Here is a 19,358-nt window from a genome sequence, read left to right as displayed (position 1 = left end):
TTCAACCTCAATTATTCTATGAGTCTATGATGTATCATTCTCTTTTGTTTCTGGGCCCAGTGGATGCAGTGGCACTTTTTCCTGTGTAGTATGAGGTATGCTATGGATTTTCTTAATTTGACTGTGAAAAGGTTGACATGGAGGAGGTTCCTTCCCTTTAGTTCATTACTCTGCTTTTGGGAGTTTGTTAGAATAAGAGGTGACAAAAACTGATGATTCCCACAAGTATACTTTTTTGTCAAATGTTAAAAGAGAGAATCAATTCAGAAAATTATGACCAGCTCTATTTATATTTTAGCCTTTAATGAGAAGACCCTCTGCATTGTAATCACAGACTCTCAACTAAATTATTAGGGATTACATATGAATGACTGAACTGCTACAGTTATTTCACTTACAGCATTTTGTAATTTTCCTCACTATGTTCCAAGACCTCAGTCAAATAAAAGAAATTCTGCTCTTTCATAGAAGATATTTTGAACTCATTTCTGTATGTATTAGGAGAAAGTTCAGATCATGAGTAAGGTTTTCTACGTTTTAAAAAAAGTTTGCACCTTGAGGTATTCCTACCTTTCCCAGGTCTAGGAAAATATATAGCTTATACTAGTAAATTAACTCTGTTGAATAAGTTAAACAAGTTGCCACATGGAGTAAGCTGCACTGCCAAAAGTTCTTTTGCCAGTATATCTGTTTTAGCTAGGGTATGATTTGTTTCAAGTCCTTAATTTGCACCATATTGTACAAAACCTTCAAATGTAGAACAAGCCTGGGAAAGTCATCTGTCCTTTTTAACTGAAATAATAGCGCAAAACCGACAAACATGAATCTACCTTGTGTAGAAAGTAAGCAAGACCTTTTTTTTTGCTTATCCTTTCACAAATTGTTCTTTAATTTTAATAGAAGTGATAAATGACATTTGACACAGAAGTTCTTCCCAGGATAATAAATAACATGTGCATGGCGGATTTGGAGGGAAGACGAGGGGAAAGTCAAGCCTTTATCCAAAACCACAAAAGTCTCTGCATTAGTGCTAAAATATGCTCTTTGGCTCTAATAAGAGAGGTAATTTTTCAGCCAGCAGTTTATGAGGTGCTAGCCAGTTCCGTCATGAAGAGGAGCAAGTCAAAGAATTCAGCCTGAAAAGCAGGACTACACTCTACGTAGGGCCAAATGAGTGCATCCTGCCTGCTGCATCTCTCTGCTCAGACTCTGCTTGTGTGTGGAGTACACTAATGCCTTCTGATGGGCTCAGTCACACTGTGTGCCACTTTACACCTCTGCACTTCCATTAAAATCAATGCAACATTCATGACAGGGCTTGGCAAGAGAAAAGGTAGAAATGGTACTGCTCTCTGGCTTTTGATGAGAGGCATTCCCCACCAGATTTGGGAACCCTAATTTGCATTTGCAAGTAGCATCACTGAAAGAAGTAGTGGACACTGCCACTGTGTGTTTACACATACAAGTAGAGTTTTGGCTCTTTGACTTTTCATTACTGCCTATAGTTAGACTTCTTGGACATAAGGTAGCAGAACCTGCAATCACTGATTTTTGGTAATCCTAAACAGGGAGCTGTAGTTAGCTCACTAGATAGTCCTGTTAAAATGAATAGAACTGTTTACAGAGTAAGATACTACTTATCCTCTTCCTTGCCAGGAAAGAGTGATCCTTTGAAGATACAACATCTGAACTCCACCAACTGTTAGAGATGTTGCCTTCTCAAGTGATTGCTTTGAACCATACACATGTTTCTGGACTGCACCTAAGACAGGAAGTGGAAAACTTTGCCTTAAAAGTTAAGACGTTTTTAGATACTGTCTATTACACCTTACGCTTGATTTTGGAGAGATGGTTGCAGCTAATTCATAGAGTCATTTAAGAAGGGGCCTCAGAGGTATCTACTCCAAAATCCTGCTTGAAGCAGGTTCAACAGTGAGATCAGATCAGGTTGCTCAGGACTTTATTCTGTCTGGTTTCAAAAACCTCCAAGGATGGAGGCTACATAACTTTCAGTTTCAGTTGCTGAAAGTTACTAATAATTGTATTATCTGATCTCAAGCCTCTTCTCAGAAACACAGTATTTTCTTCAATAATTTGGTATACATACCAGAGAAATAAATCACCTTACTTTTAAAAATCTCTCTGAGATTGAACTCCATTTGTTCCTCCACTTTAGTGAATAATCCAGAGGTTAGCAAACAAAGCTACCTGGAAGATGAGATTTCTCTTTGCTGTGAGCTTTTGTGTAACTTTGCATATCACGCTTTTTGCAATATGCCCCTGTTTTCCAGGTGGGAAAATGAGTTGCAGATGTCTTATGCAAGTAGATAGATGGAATATTGTAAGACACCTGACAGAATAGGAATTAGAGCCTTAGAAGTACTTGAATTTTGTGGCTAAATGGTTCCTGGGCTCTTTTTGTCACATGTGTACCTTTTTAAAGAGGAACTCACCCTTGGTCTGAACTGAGAGAAATGCTATACAGTAAATGGGCAGCTATCTTTGTACTTTCAGTTCCAAGGACATAGTTCTGGGATATTCAAAATTTATCAACTTTTTTGCATCTGCTCAGTGCACCTTTTAAAAGTTACAGGAATTTGTTTTGTTGGTGAGGGCTACCCTCACCAACTTCAGGATGTATATTTCTAATTAGTTCATCAGTAAGCCAGCAATTAGGATTTTGTATCAGATATTATATGAACATTTGCTTTATTAAAATAATAAAAAAATTTCTATAATGTGCTGAGTCCCTCTTTCAACACTTGGAAACATGCTTTTCCCCGCCTCAGGTCAGCTTTTCTTTCCCAACTGTGCTCCACAATTACTTTCAGAATTGATTAACTTCCAGTTTCTAATGACACATCTAGCAGTTGTGAAATAACCAAAGTCAGCACTTCTTCCAATGTTGCATCTCTGTGAGCTGATTCAATCCATTTAATAGTTATTGAGTTGGACATTTCCTCATTACTCAGGGGCTGGTGCCAACCAAGGACTCTTAAAGGACCACAACCTGCAAACAATCATTTTTTTTCAACTTTTTTTTTTTTTCCTTATTGCTATTATTATGAGGTTTTGGTTTTGTTTTTTTTGTTTTGTTTTTGTTTTGTTTTGTTTTGGGTTTTTTGTGAAAGTGAAGTTACAGTTAGGCAGAAAGCTGAGGTTTGTCATTGCAGGCCACAAAATGAAATCTAGGAGAGTACTCCAGAGCCTAAACTCCTACAGGCAGGAAAGTAAATTCTGCTCCAAAAGGTTGAAAAAGCCACGCACATGACTTACCTAGATTCTGCACAGCTTGCTGTGAGCACTGTGGACAGGTGAGAATGTTTGTTTACTTTTCTTACAATAAATTTTTCCAGAGCAGAAGTTCACCATACAAAGTTTGAAATTTACCACAGCTCAAGAAAGGATAATTACATATTTGTTTTTCATTTTAATGAATAGCAGAGTTAAAAATTTCGTACACTGTAATTTCTTTTCAAACATATGACAGATGATTTAATTCTTATACTATTTCACTTTTCTGTTATGGATGTGTTATCTTATCCCCCTGTGGAGTCCTGAGTGTCTTAACTCATTGTTTAGAAGAACCAGAGTCAGTTGAAAGGATCAATTCCTTGAAGAGACAATAGACTTGTAGATATTGTTACAAAAATGTTTGTGCAGTGTAACTTCATTGAAAGCACCAGAAACCATTTGCTCATATTGAGTTACTTTGAATCTATGCAATTTTTATTAGGCTTAGAATGGGCCCTGGCCTTACTTTCTTACTGTGCCCTAGGCTATAGAAAGAATAAACATATAGAAAAACTCAATAAGAAGTATTTTTAGCAGATTTTGTTTAGGAACTTCTGTGAAACGGGTCTGGAAAAAAAAAAAGTAATAATGTTTTCTATCCAAAACCACCAGATCATCTTTTTTGTCCAAATGTCTTGGAATTGGGTGGAATTCAACACGTTGCTAATATATATATATATATATATAAAGCAATTACTTAGCTGTTCTAAAATAAGCAATTATCTTTAAAATTTCTTCTCTTCAAATTTTAACTTCTGTAAAAAAGAATCATAAATATTCTAAAAATGTTTGAAAATTAATAATTTTTATGTAAGATCAAATGGAGTGAATAAATTTTTTAAATGTCTGTAGGGTGTGGAAACCATTTCTTTCACTCCTTTTTCAGCTGTTACAGGACTTAAAAGAAGTAGCAGTTTAATGTTATAAACTGCGATCATCATCTTTGTACTCGACTGACCATGCATAGTGGGACCTTCCACAGGAGGCACAAATTCTACTGAAGGTAAATGAGGAGGAAAGAACTTCACCAATAAACTCTGCATTACTGCATAATTACTCACAACTCTTTATCAGGAAACTACTGTGTCATTTTTATTGAAGTGGTAGAACTGAGGAAAGAGTGTTAGTTATCATCTTTCAGTCAGATCTAAAAATAACCCCTGGTAGAAATCACACAAGTTATTTTAACAAAATTTTGCCTCTGTAAGGCAGAAATTGTTTCCTGTTTTCTGTTTTTCAAATGGTGATGAACATCGTGTTCTCTTTGTAACTGAATTAATGTACAGGAACCAGCAGATGAACAAGTGTCATGTTGTAGTTTTTGGAATTTCCGTATGAGAGAGAGCTAGTACTTTGGGTGGTGATGCTCATGATTAAAGGTTACTGCAGAATTCACCAGACTTGAACTAAAACATAATCCTTGCCCCTGTGTGAACATTCAGAGTTCAAATTTTCACATTTTTCCATTGCAATTCTACTCTTTATGAAGGATCTTCCAACATGTCTGCAAATTTATTTCCTTAGCATTATAATAATATCAGCCTCTTTCTTGAGCTTCCTGTGAAAACAAATGGTATTCACTCTAGCTCTAATCTACGTTATTGGCTATCTGTAGATGTATTCATCAAAAATTTTTATTTTTTGTTTTTGAAGGAAACCAACTGAAGATATTTTTCATCTTAGGGATTTCTGAACAATCATTTTACTTTATTTATCCAAACTGCTGCTGCTTCCATGCTCTAAAAGGAGAGTGGAAGGCAATACATCCTGATGAGAAAATGTAGCAGAAATTACCGCAGACTAGCTAGAAAGGTTTTAGTGGTTCTTGCTGAGTTAGTTTTGATCATAAGTGACACTTCAGAATCCAGAGGTAAGAAATTCTGCTATTTCCCATCACGTTTCTACCATCACTTGACAAGAAACTGCACCAATTTACAAGTGATGGCACCACAGTTATAACAATTTGGACAGCTGTTAATATGAGTTTCATCAGTTTCTTGAGAATCTGGTAAAGAACATTCATGTCCAGCAAAACTTGAGCTAAGTCGAATATTTTGAAAGAAAGAACACCTCCAGTGCCTGTCAGTAGCTACTGGCCGTCCACAACTATTTCAGAAATAAACTATCCGTGGACTGACCATTTACCTGCAAGGAGAATGACTGATATTTTTTTTTTTTAAGCATAGACTTCTGTGTACTGTCTTTCATCATCTGGACTTTAGAGTTGATCTTGTGACGTCCTGTGAATAATTGCTGAGGAATACCTGATGCACAATAAGCAAGCCTTAAGACTTCAATAAAGTACTAGTAAACAGATAGATCAATAGACCTAATGTCTTCTTGTTCTCAGCATTATGTCTATATGTTGTATAGATATATACATAAACAAACACGCACAGGAGCAGCTATGTGTATATATGTAAGTATATGTGTATCTGGTTTCTTTTGTTTTTCTTGATCTGTTGCATATGTTTCAAGTAGCAGCTATAATCACACTGCTAAACAAAACCAAGTTTTCTTCAAAACTGATTTTAATATTTTTGCTCTTTTAGCTTTGTCTTTAAAAAGACACAGGACATGAGGCTCCTGAAAGAAGTCTGACAGGCAGAAGCAGTAAATGCAGATTTTTCATACTACATCAGTATTTTGACAAATGGCAACATGTACATAATCCCAGTTTCTCCACCAGCCAAACCACAATGACAAATGTAAGTATTTAAGTACAAGAGAACAAACAATCTTTTAAATAAAGACAAATATTTTAAGATAAAATAAACATGTATTAGAAAAAATGTATGATCTTGGATGAACACATACAGTATGTCTTTGAATGCTATTCCTGTTGCCACACAAGTTGAATGCATATTTAGTGAAAGCCAACAGAGATTGCTAGATTATGTTCTTATACTCTGTGGAGCCTTTCTAATAAAGATGCAGAGTTGTGTGTACTAGAGGATGTCTATACATTCAAAATACATAATTTTGCATGCAATATCTTTCCTATGTTTCTGTTTTACAAATATACTTTATCAGTTTCTGATCATGATTAAGCACTATAAATTTGCAAGCAGGGTATGCATCTGGACTTTTAAAGGATTAAGAAGACTGAAGTTCATGTGGTCTCAGTTGTACTGAAGACCAAGAAATACATTTAGGCAGAAAGTTTCAGGTAGTAATAAAGCATTAATAGTCTGGATTTTGCTGATCCAAGTTGTTTATTTTATTAAGCTGTAAATATGTGTTTCCTTTGTATACAAAATCTATTTTCTGATTTACTGATTATTTGAAAATTTACTTTGAAGGGTAAAATACAATACGAATAAAAAATCTCATGAAACAAAAAGATTCTTGAATTAACACTGTCTAATGAACATTTTAATTACACAGTAACATTTTATTATTAAATCTCATCCATTTTCATCATATTTAATTGAATGCCATAATAGAGTAGTCAATATTAATCTTGAAATTATTACAGCTCAATGTCTGTCTTTAATAGAACAAAAAAATTTTCTCACAGAAAAATTCAGAACACTTTCCCACCAGATACTTTAGTAGTAGATAGAGCTGTCTCTTCCAACAAAAGTATTTTTCCAATTGAATTTTTTTATTTCTGTATGTTTCTAAATGTGTTAGGGAAGCAGTCATTCTTCTTCAGTTTGCTCATCTATCAACAGAGTTAAAAAATGTTGTCCAAATTTGTGTGTACACATGTGGGTAACAAGCAAAAAAATTACGCTGCATAGATTGTGGAAATATAACAATTTAGTAAAAACAGGAAATCCAATTTATTTTAGTTAGATTGTGCTATTCTTTCTCAAACAGGCCTCCAACTAAATAGCCATACTGTAGCCATGATTACCACTTGATTCTATTTGTAGTTTCAAGCTGAAGAAATATTTATGGTAAAGGTTTTTACCATATTTAGCAATTTTAAAACTCTTTATTAGAATACCTAGAAGAAAGCATTTAATCCTTCAAAACTGAACTGATAATGAAATGTAAAATGAATGTAAAATTTTAGTTGTTCAGATTAACCCCTTTCAGTTTTAACCTTTACATCAAGACAGAGGAAAATCTGTAGCATTTCAATAACTCTGGGTGATTCTAAGGAATCAAAGGCACAAAAATGAGATCTAGGGATTCAAACCATTGTCCGCCAGTCTCACCAATAGTACTTCTTTATACAGAAAGCATAGCTAATTCACATTGCTCCATTTAGCATGCACTAGTGTCAATATGAATAAGTAACAGCTGAAGAATTGCTCCTTCTATTAATAGAAAACGCATGAATTTCAAATGCAGCATATTGCAGTAATCAAACACTGCCATATATGGCTTGTAATAGGTTAGGGTTTTTAATGGTGTTATATCATCATTCCAACCTGTCAAATTCTGTTTATAAAGACCATATACATTTGGTAAAGATTAAAGTTCGTGTAGGTGACCTTGGGCTTTTTTTAAGCTCATCGTAGTTTGTCATGCATATATTACATATAAGAGTAGAAATAAAGGTCAAAGATCGTCTCTCTGAGAATAGCCTGGGAAAATACTAATAGAGATGGGGAAAAGCCATGCCAAGGGCTGTGCTTATAACAAAACCTTTTATTTGTATGCTTAAATTAAAGCAATTCTTATCTTACATAAAACTGACTAGAAATGGTCTAACAGTCTCTGGCCTGTGTTGTCCTCAAAACCATACTTGGAAGTTTGAGATAATGCTAGTTGTCGTGGTCCTAAATCGTGCCAGGGACAGTGCTAAAAAATGAACATTGCACAGTCATATTACATTTATATATATGTATATGAACCCCTACCCTGGCATTGCTTAGATTACCAGAAGAGGTTTGGACATAAAGGCCAGTAACATGTGCAAGATGAAATCGCTATGGTTTATTGTCAGGCTTCGTGTGCAGCCTACCGATATATCTCCTTGACATTATTACACAGTTGCAAGGTGCATTAAGCACTGCTCTGCAGCATCCGTGTGTTGCTGCTATTGACACTAGTCCTTGAGATCTATGCTGACTCGTTCTTTGATTTCGTTTGCTCTACTCTGTCTGTCTGTCTGTGCAGCGCTACCAGGTATATAATTATAGCAGAGGCAATTGAGATGGAATTTCTGATTTTAAAGGTGAATTATCCCATTGAATTACCTACTGACTTGAAGGTATGCCGCAAAATTCAGGCATTATGCAGGTTGTGATGGGAATGTTTTTGGTTGGTTGGTTGGTTGGTTTTTTTTAAGAGAATCAGACTTTATAAGGATGGAGCTGTTATATAGCTGCCTGATTTTTTTAAACGGGATGGCTGTTTGGAGCCTTCTAGTTCTTAGTCTTCACCATTTATATTCTTAAACAGCAACCAGAAGGCTAGTTGCAGCTACAAACATGCACAGGTTCAGAGGCTGTACAGGCTCCAAAACCATTTGGAATCACCACTTGCAAGCAGAACCTGTCTGAACAGCGTTTTGACTTGCCTATCTCTACAATTTTTGTGTTATTCCAAATATGAAGCTCAAAGAGAGTGTTTATAAGCATAAAATTTACAGGAAGCAAGAGCAAGAAAAATGGTAATTTTTCATCAATAACATGGCAGTCCCAAGAAATGAATGGCATTATGTGTTTAATTGGTACTCCTTTGCCTCAGGCTGTTTTACATTCTGCTAGGAGAACAGTCTTCTTGGATGTCAAATCTGTCACTTCTTTATTTGGATATATAGGGGAAATTCCTACCTCACCTTTATGATAAGCAGTTGATGTGATACAAAATTGTGTGGGGAAAAAACTGTTTTTGTACAGTAAATGCCACTGGTGATGAAATTATCCGGTTATTTTGTAATCCTTACAAATCCCATTTTTATAATTCCGTTTACCAGTTGTGACTTGACTAACTGTGCCGTATCATGTGACAGATGGTGGAGGGAAAAGATAGTGAGATTAATATGTAATTAATATATCTGAAGTGTAATTAATTTATTTAATATGTATTCTCTCAGGACTTGCTCTAAATAGAACTGGCTAAGAAATCACTGCAGTTAACATTAGACTTCGCTGGACTCCTGATCAAGATCATTATTAAAATGTGTTCCTGATATTGTGGTAACACTTATTTAATGTTCTAGATGCTGGGACATCTTAGAACCTCAGCTGGCAGGTATTACAGGTGCAGCATATATATTGTTAAGTTAAATTTGAAGTGAAAACTGGATTTCAAGATTTAGTCCCCTTAATTACACCACAGTGTTTGAAAGGAATAAAATTAAACAACATTTTCTCTATTCATATTCAATAAAGTGAAGTAGTTTAAAGATCAGAAATTCTCTCAGAGTGTTACATCATCAATGTACAGTTGTATGGTAGTATAGAAGAGAGTTGTACAATAACTTGATCAACACCATTGTGCATTATCCTACTTTGGACTTTATCCAGTTGAGAAAGGATAGTTTAATAATTTGAATGAATGCCATTGCTGTCTGAGGGTTTGTTTTTTCTTTCCTCAGAGTCTTCTAATGATCTAGGAATATACAGTTATGTCTTAATTTATCGATAGCAGCTGATGGGAATATGGTGTTTTAAGTTAAAGAGGGCATTAATCTACAAAGGTTGGATTGTGTCCAGTCCTCAGTGTCCCATTTTTCAGAAATGTGGGGAAACTGGGTGGAGGAAGTTACTTTCTATCATCCTGCCTTAATTTCTTTCCTTCAGTAGCTTTACGAGACAAGACAAGCTCTCAAGATGAAACAGTCAAAAAATCAAATAAATGCATATGCTCTACTCGCACTGAAAAAAACAGAACTAAAATTCTCAAGTAGAGCTAAACTACAAGGAGTTATGCAAGAAGAAGGGTTTTCACTTTTTCTTTTTTTTTTTTTTCCTCCACATGCTTCTGTTACTTCTCTAGGTCCTATTCCCTGGAAAATGTCTGAAATAATTCAAAATCTGGTTGTCTTTTTCAAATGAGTTCACACTATTTTTATTATGTACATGTTTGTCCTGGGCTAGGCAGAATATGACTGCAGCTACAAAATGGAGTCCCCATTGAATACTGGCTTACAGATTACTAACACAAACATTATTAAAGCAGTGAAAGTAATGAACCTCACAGACTGTAAAGCAGCAGTGGAGATACCATGTAGATGAAGCAATATCTTCTGATCCCTCAGTCATCTAAACTTCTTGCATGAGCCTCTCCAGGGGAGAGATGTAGTGGAAAAAAAGTCATAGCTCTGAAGTGGACATAATTTCCTCCTTTTCTTTTCCTGTTCCAGGGAATCTGTTATCCCTGGGGATGCAAATTCTCTCCTTTAGTTGTACTGAGAAGTTTTGTACCTGTACAGACCTGGAAGAGGCTAGTACTTTACAGAATCACAGAATCACAGAATCATATAAGTTGGAAAAGACCTTTAAGATCATCGAGTCCAACCATCAACCTAACACTGCCAAAAACCACCACTACACCATGTCTCTAAGTACCTCATCCAAACGTCCTTTAAATACCTCCAGGGATGGTGACTCAGCCACTTCCCTGGGCAGCCTGTTCCAATGCTTGATAACCCTTTCAGTGAAGTAAAATTTCCTAATATCCAGTCTAAACCTCCCCTGGCGCAACTTGAGGCCATTTCCTCTTGTCCTATCACTTGTTACCTGGGAGAAGAGACCGACCCCCACCTCTCTACAACCTCCTTTCAGGTAGTTGTAGAGAGCAAGAAGGTCTCCCCTCAGCCTCCTTTTCTCCAGGCTAAACAACCCCAGCTCACTCAGCCGCTCCTCATAAGACTTCTGCTCCAGACCCTTCACCAGCTTCGTTGCCCTTCTCTGTACACGCTCCAGTACCTCAATATCCCTCTTGTAGTGGGGGGCCCAAAACTGAACACAGTAATTTTTTTAGTAATTTATTTAGTAATACAATATTTTCTTCTTTTTCTTATCTAAATTTCCTTCCGATGTATCCTTAAAAAAAACCCATGAACATAATCTTTCAAAAATAACATCATTGGTGCCTACTACACCATGTCATAGTCTTTAGTTTGTCATGTTGTCTTTTTTAATTAAAAAATGTCAATAAAGGCAAGTTACTTACCTAGAGATGCTTTTCTTCACATGCTTTCTTTTTTTTTTTTCTTCTTTCTTAAAAGTATTTGGGAACAAATTCTTCCCTTTGAAATGAGATGTTATCCATTGCAGCTGAATTTGACCTTTTGTTCTTTTAAGCTTCATTGGAATAGCCTGAACACCTGTTTTGAAAAGCTGGGTCCTGCTCTTTGTAAGAAACAGGGAAGAACATGTCCTTCATAAAAGAATGAGGAATGAAAAGGGAAACTTCTTGGGGGGACTAGGGCAGGCAGATAGTCTATGATTAGATAGCCAGACAGCAAAAGATGCTTAGGGAAAAGGGAATATGAAAGTTTCTAAAACAGTTGAATGGGAGACAGGGCAGGGGGGGAGAAACAGCAGAAAAAGTGTAAGATAAAGTGGATGTAAGTCATCCTCAAATGCAATAGGAATAGTACAGATGGAAGGCAAAAGTTATATGTAAAGCAGAAGTATATAATAGTATTAATGTTACTCAGTAAAGGTAAAGCATCTATGGAATCAGACAGCTAAAAATGAAAAAGTGCATTCCTGATTGTCTCCTGTAGGACATTAACACAACTAGAGAGAAGAAACATAAGATGATACAAATTTTCAGGTATGGACCACACAGAAAAAATGTCCTTGTTATAATAGCCTGGATAAAGTAATGACATTTTGTACAAAAGACCAAAATTGGGGGCGAGGTTGGCTACAGTTCACAGAGTAAACTCCAGCACAATGTAAATCAGATGCAAAGGACAGGTACCATACTGCTGATGCAAATGAGAATACGTGCAAACTTGTATGGGTTGAGGAGAAGTACAATTAGTATTTTCATGAGGTATGTTTAAGCATCTTCACATAATGACAACCACAAAATGTGGTTTTGAATTACTTAGATATCTAGAGTATGTCCTAGATGCAGGAAAAAAGGCAGGTTTGTTGGTTAATGAAACAATTTTAATAACTCTCTAACTAAACATCTCATTACATTTCTACATTGTTTTCAGTCCTAGACTATGTCAGTAAATTACAGGGTATCAAGTGATTCTTCACCAAAGTGCTCGGTTTCCCTTATGCTTTCACTTTGACAGAAATGGGGATGTAAAACAGGCCAGATTTCTAAAAAGAAACCTTATTTATATATGCAAGTTAATGGACATTGCTGAGACAAGCACTCTAGGAGATCAGTTCAAATGTTACTGCCAATGTGTGTCACAAACAGACTACCAGAAACTGCAGCAGTACAGGATAACTGCCAAGGGAAGGCAATACGCTTCTGGAAATAAATAACCATTCAAATTAGGTTTTAACATGCAAAAAAACCAGATAAGGATGTGTGGCTCAGTGTTGTAGGCTAATGATTTGACATTAGAAGAGAGATAAGATTTGTAGGGAGAATTAATGCATATGTATACACATGCACACATATCTTTAGAAGTAATTATATAAATTAGACCAGGCTTTTGGATACACAATGTTCCAGAAACAATTGCAAAATAAATTCCTATTCACTTGAAATAACATGGAAGCAAAACAAATTCAGATTTCAGATATATTAGAAATAGACTGGGCTATTCTGAATGTTGGTTGGCAAATTCCACATGGTGACAAGCTATCTGTATCTACATATATTTGTAAGGTTTGCATTAGAAGCCAAGCCTTGTCATCCTTAAATTCACTAAAACATGTCTTCTTATGGACTGAAAATGGGAACAGAGTTACCATCAATTATTATCATAGGTCTGCATTAGTATAAACGATTCCTTTCTGCATTTCCATAGAACTCCCTGCCCCAGACATCACCATCCAGAATTGACTATCCACACGGAAAGAATATTTTTCTGTATGTGTCTTTCTCACTGCAATCTATAGCATAATGCATGGGTAAACATAAATACAGATATTACTGCCTTCTGCAGTCAGGGCTGTGCAAATGAAATACGCCCGTTTCCTTCCCGTTAGAAAAAGGAAAAAGCCTTCATGCTTCCCATCTTGGCTACATGGACAGCATCCTGATTTAAGTGAATGCAATAAATTAATCCTTTACTCCCCTCTTGTGAGAGAAAGCACCTCCAGTCATTCATATGAGATTATGTGCATCTTTAATCATATGCTTATGTGCTTTGCTGGGTGAGAAAGGAAGGCACTGCTATTTGATGCTAGAGACGCAGGGAATTCCACATGAAGGGAGAAGGGGTTTCTGGGCTCCATTTGAAAGCACTCATTTTCGGTCTTGAATATTCTGACAGAAGCACTTGGACTAGGACTTGAAGTGCAGAGAAGACTTCTACCAGGAGTCGTGGTGAAGGCATGAAATGGTGTAAAGCAGGAGGATGTACATCCCGGGTATGATTATTTGAGAAGTGCCTTACGGTCAGTTTTCCTGTCGGTGAAATTAGTGAAGTTGATGCGTAGCTAGGTGTTGGGGAAGCAGTTTTTAAATTAGCTGTAAATTTCTATGAACCTTCAGTTTCTGTCAAATGATTAGAAGAGTAAACTGTCAAAACACAAATATTTAGGTGTCTCAGGCAATCTAGTTTTAAAGTGTTAGGGATGGAGCAGGTCCATCCACAGCTCCAATTCATGAGCGGAGCCATGCAACAACATCATATGATGCCCACAACTGACTGGTGTGGCAGAGCTGGAGGGATGTGATGGGTCTAGGTGCTCCAAGCGTTGAGGTGGATCTGTCAGTCTCCTGCACGGGCTCCTCTCCACGGGGCACAGTTCCTGCCAGGAGCCTGCTCCAGTGTGGGCTCTCCACTGGCTGCAGCTTCCTTCAGGGCACATCCACCTTGTCTGGCATGAGATCGCTGATGGGCTCAGCTTTGACCAGCAGCGGGTCCATCTTGGAACCAGCTGGAACTGGCTCTGTCTGACATGGGGACAGCTTCCGGTGTCTTCTCACACAAGCCATCTCTGCAGGCCCCTCCACCCTCCTCCCACCCACCCCCCCCAGCCTGGCTACCAAAACCTTGCCACGTAAACCCAGTACAAGGCTCCTGACTACTAGCAATATTTTCTTGCCTCCTGCAGCACATTGTTTCTGAAGCTGTCTTTTCTCTGGGCAAGCTCAGCTGATCTCCAGAAAAAGGAATTGCCCCTTTTCTTTAAGAAGTCTTCTTAGAGAAACAAAAAATAATTATGAACAGAAGTAAAATAAAGCAAGACAGAAATACTCCAGTTACAGGACACTAAAGTCTTGGCTTGTGGTTCCTATAAATCTTGGTTACTCCTGGAGGAAACTTATTGTGAGCTATTAGAAACAAAAAGACAAGAAAGCTGGTAGAAAGTGAGAGGAACAAAGACTTCTAAATGAATAGCATTAAATGAACTTTCTTTAAATGCTTTAAAAAAACAAAGAAACAAAAAGGTGTGTTTACACTTTGACGCCATGATGTTGGCAAAGCAAAGATCCAGTTCATAGGCTGAGGAAATGCACTCTGCAGATGGCAAAGGCAAACCTTAGTCCCAGTTCATACTCTAGCAGCTGGTATCCTAAGTTTTGTATCCCTCATTGGTCTCGCTTCCTTTCATTTAACAGCCAGACTGTTATTTATTTTCCCTTTTAACAAACAGGGCTTTTGTTCATTTCCTTCCTTCAAGCAGCCCCTTCAGTAATCTTTGTTTGTTCCTGAACTTAGGACCAAGTTGCTGAATCATCTTTCACATAAAACACAGCGAGGGTAATGTATGCAAAGCAAAGACTACTGAGTGGAGTGTGATAGTGCTAATCCACTTGCATTTGTTCCTGAGAGGAAAATGCAGCTTGCCACTGTCACGAGAGGCAGAAGAGCACAGTCAGAGGAATTGTACCCGGGGCTGCATCACAAATAAACGGGTACCATAAACTCACTCTCTGTGATCCTTTGTGGGCACGGTCAGAACTGGAGGGTGGGTGTTCTCTTTCCAATATCTCATGTTAACTCTTGGAAAAGGGAGCAGCTGCCTCTTACACTGCAGAGCAGCCTGGTGACTGTGCACGGGAACAGATGGCAGAGCAAGTGTCTCTTTCTTTGCATTTAGGCACTCCCTTCTCTCCTCCTGCTTCTCACAAACAGCCTCAGTGAATTTTCTTCATGGTATAAAGATACTAAACCTTTTCTTTTCACTCCAGGAAACAATCACCCTTGCTCTTTGAGGAGTAAAAAGAAGAAAGAGGGGAAAATCTAAAGTGCTAATTATTCTTCGTCTCACCCCACCCTCCCGGGGTGAGGTCAGTCAACTGGTCAGTCAACTGAAAAAAGAGATGAGCTTTAAGATTTTTTTTCTGTTCCTGTGGGTTGATATATAGACAATCTCAACAGCATTTGGTAGTTGCTTTGCTATACAGAGAAACAACGGGATAGTAGAATTCAAATTAGGGAAGAACTAGTGTAGCCATTCCTTGACTTCTGCATCAATGCCAGAGATTTCTCCTTTTGTATCAATAACCTGAAAACATAAATGCTTAGTTTATAGATATAAATATGGATAGTTTATACAGACGTAAGCAAAACTTCTGCACAGCATATATTATTTAGTGACAATTGTCTGTTAAGTATTGCTAGATGAGGAAAAAACATATGAATAAGAAACAGATTTCAGCTATTACATGGTTTCCCTGTGATTTAGATGCACAAATCAAGTTATTGAAAATCATGCAATGACTCACACCTGCCAAGAATACAAATTAATTTGGAGGTCATATGGACACTTTTAAATTCACTGTTATGGCGAACTCCACTGAGACCAAATTAACATGGCTAGGTGCTCTGCTCTTTTGGAAGAGGAGTCCACCCAGCCGTTCAGAGTCTGCTGCTGACAGGAGCGCCTGGAGCGACTAGACTTGGATGGGAGATGCTGGTGGTAGGTCACAACGCTGAAACTGATTCATTCAGACTGTCTGCAGGCTCGTTTAGTGCCACTGAGTTGGCTGCACTCTCTTTACCTTTGCAGTTGTGAAGTCTAGAGATGCATGCATTTTTTAAAAGGCAATTTCAGATTCTGACATAATTCCAAGACTCTGGGACTTTAGACACTCTGTAGACTCTGTAATGACTAGGCTGTGATCCATGCTTGCTGTCAGGCCCCTATTCCTGTGATTATAGTTGATCCTATAACTCTTACTGTCCCACATTTGGAAAGATTCAAACAGCAACCTAATAAAAAACTCAAAATCCAAATATATGCTGAAGCAAACCAGAGGGTCATTTATTTCCGTACCTGGTAAATATCCCATTTCTTGAAAAGAAAATCTTAATCGCAACTCTTGATATGCCATGTGTTAATTGAATATAGGTATTTTTCAATGCTCTAAAAGATGAGAATATGAGCTAGGTATTTGCATGGAGAAGCACTTGAACATATTTGTTGACTAAATACTCCTACGAGTGAAGTCTTGTCTCTTTATTTCAAGGTCTTTAGAAATTGTTTCCTGATCATCTCTCCTTGTAAACAAGCACTCTTTACGTATTCCATTAATAGGTGTTTTGTATTGCTGCACATGAATCTGAAGAGACTGGACCCTGGGAGACACTCTTTGTTATGTGCTAGTCTCTTCAGGGCTTTGTAGAATGTCACTTTGAAAATGTAACATGATGGAAATCGGTGAGCTGTGCTCTCTCATGCAATGGAGTTTACATAAACATTGAAATGTTGTTTCTGCTTGATATAGCCTGTAACTTCTATAAGCATTGTCCTCAAGCTACTATTCTTTAAGTGAGGAAAAACACAAAATATTTTGCCTGTGTGCTCTGTGTTGTAAAATCATACAAAGTTGTTAACCCAGTTGTACATTACTTAACTTGGCATTGAAGTGGCAAAAACAAAACCACAACAAAAAACCTCAGGCCACAAGGCCAAGACAGATAATAATGCAAGTACCAATAAAATGTTATAGTTCTGTCACTCTTCATGAAACATGCAGCTAAGTTTGGGGTTTTTTGTTTGGTTGGTTTGGTTTTAGTTTTGTTTGTTTGTGGTTTTTTTTTTTTTAAGTAGGAATGTTTTCTACATGTCAAAATAAGCCATAGTCTTTAGCTTAGTGAACTCGCAGTCCAGGGGCTTTAGATACAGGTGTACTTGCACAAGAAATCCCAATGGCTTTCACTAAAAGTATACAGTCTGGATCGAGGTAGATAGATAAAGCAACTAGAGATTTTTTCTGAAAAGCTGAAAAGTTATTAGATCTGTATTCTTCTATAACTTCTTCCTGAAAGGGTGGGTAGTGCAACTGCTCCTGATGCAGGCTAAAGCTCTGTGAACTTTTGTGCAACTTCACTGCCTTCTTGGACTCTGGATTATATTAAAGAACAGAAATAATTACACTGAGGGGCCTGTCCTGCATTCCTAACATAAGCAAAATGCTTATTGGATTTGCAGTGTAGGTCTGTCTTTTGTTTAGGAAAAGCTTTGAAGCCTGTTGAACAAGGACCAAGTCAAGATCTTTGAGTGAGACCCAAGTGGTGTTCTGCATAAATAAGAAATACGGTCCACGTACATGGAGCATAATTATTTACATTTGTTCTGTGGATTCTTTGCAATCTGTATTCCTTTGACATGCACAGATTTCATAAATGTGAACTGACTTTTGAGATGGCAAGAAACACAGCACTTCATATGGAGAAGTTGCTTCATATATATACAAAATGAGTGACAGGCTTGATAGTGTGTATATTCACCACTGTCCTCTACTGGTTGAATTTTGAACTGTGCAGCTCTGTGTTGAGCAACACTGGGCAAACAGGAAAAAATTTGCTGTGCCATTCATTCAGATTTGAAAACTAGTCCTGAGTCAGCCATGCTCATGGCTGTTTTGTGTTCATTCTCCCATAATGTTAAAATGAAAGATTTTCTTTTTTAATCAGCTGTCAGGTTTGTAAGAGAGAGCTAATATATTTTTCTCGGCTAGCTGATACAGTTAGAGAAAATGGACAAGATTTCAGGCACAGAAGCCTACATTGCATCTGACAAGGAAGCCAAAACATGCAAGTAAAGCAAACGTTAAAAACAGGTGACCTGAGTTTAACCTAATTGCTAATTGATTGGCTTCCTCAGAGAGAAGAGAGAGCTGATAGCTTCAGGGCTGTAGTGGCAGACATGTGAGGTCCCAGCAAAACTGAGAGTGAGTCTCTGTGGCTCCCAAATGCTCTCTAGAGCACTAAGGAAAAGTAAAGTGTTGAAATTAGGCCGTTTAAACCTGGCTTTTTATGGCTTAGATTGCTTTTGGGGCATTATGCTTTGATTTAGTTTGGGTTGTCCAGTCCATTAGTTCTGTGTTAGCCATCAGGAATACACACAACTGTTTCCCTTATAGCGCTTTCCTCTAATGAATGTTAGCTTACCTGTTGCTATATTATACTTCTCTTAATTATAGAATGTGATAAAGGCTTTTCATTCATTGCAGCCTAAGCATATTATGTAGTTCAGTGTCTTACCACAGGGATTTTTTTCTAGAGATCATAGTTGAAGAGGAAAAAATACAGCATTTTCCTTTTTCACTGATCAGCTCTAAGCATTTCTATATCCAAAGAAACTGGGATATAGCAAGGAAGCGAAAAGGGAAACCAACCTTTTCCTTTAGCATGGGAGCACAAAGTTGGTTTATCACAGCAGTATTTGCTCTAATTGTGTTCGGAAAGGCTGTATGTGTATGCAGCAGCATTTGGAAAAATGGCTGCTTGGAGACATAAATCTCCTCTGAGATCTCACTGTGGTGGTATAGCTTTGATTTCTTTCCTAATACAATAAAATATTGTGTGCTCTAAATACTGCCTCAAGTCCAAGCAGCTTCCTACTTTATTTTATTTTCCAGGATGGAGGGCAGAAGAGGGGAAGAAATATAGTTGGGAAGGATGTTGCTTCAGAAATGTAATCCTGATTATCTGACACTTTTACACATTCATTTCAGTGGCAGAGCTGGAGCTAGTTGAGGGCCACTGGCAGGAGGGTAGGAGCGTCAGGGCCACCCAGCCTGGCACAGGGCATCCTGCAGCTGAGCTGCTT

Source organism: Mycteria americana, chromosome 2 (assembly GCF_035582795.1).
Source record: "Mycteria americana isolate JAX WOST 10 ecotype Jacksonville Zoo and Gardens chromosome 2, USCA_MyAme_1.0, whole genome shotgun sequence".
NCBI classification, from domain to species: Eukaryota; Metazoa; Chordata; class Aves; order Ciconiiformes; family Ciconiidae; genus Mycteria; species Mycteria americana.
This window is presented reverse-complemented; position numbering follows the sequence as displayed.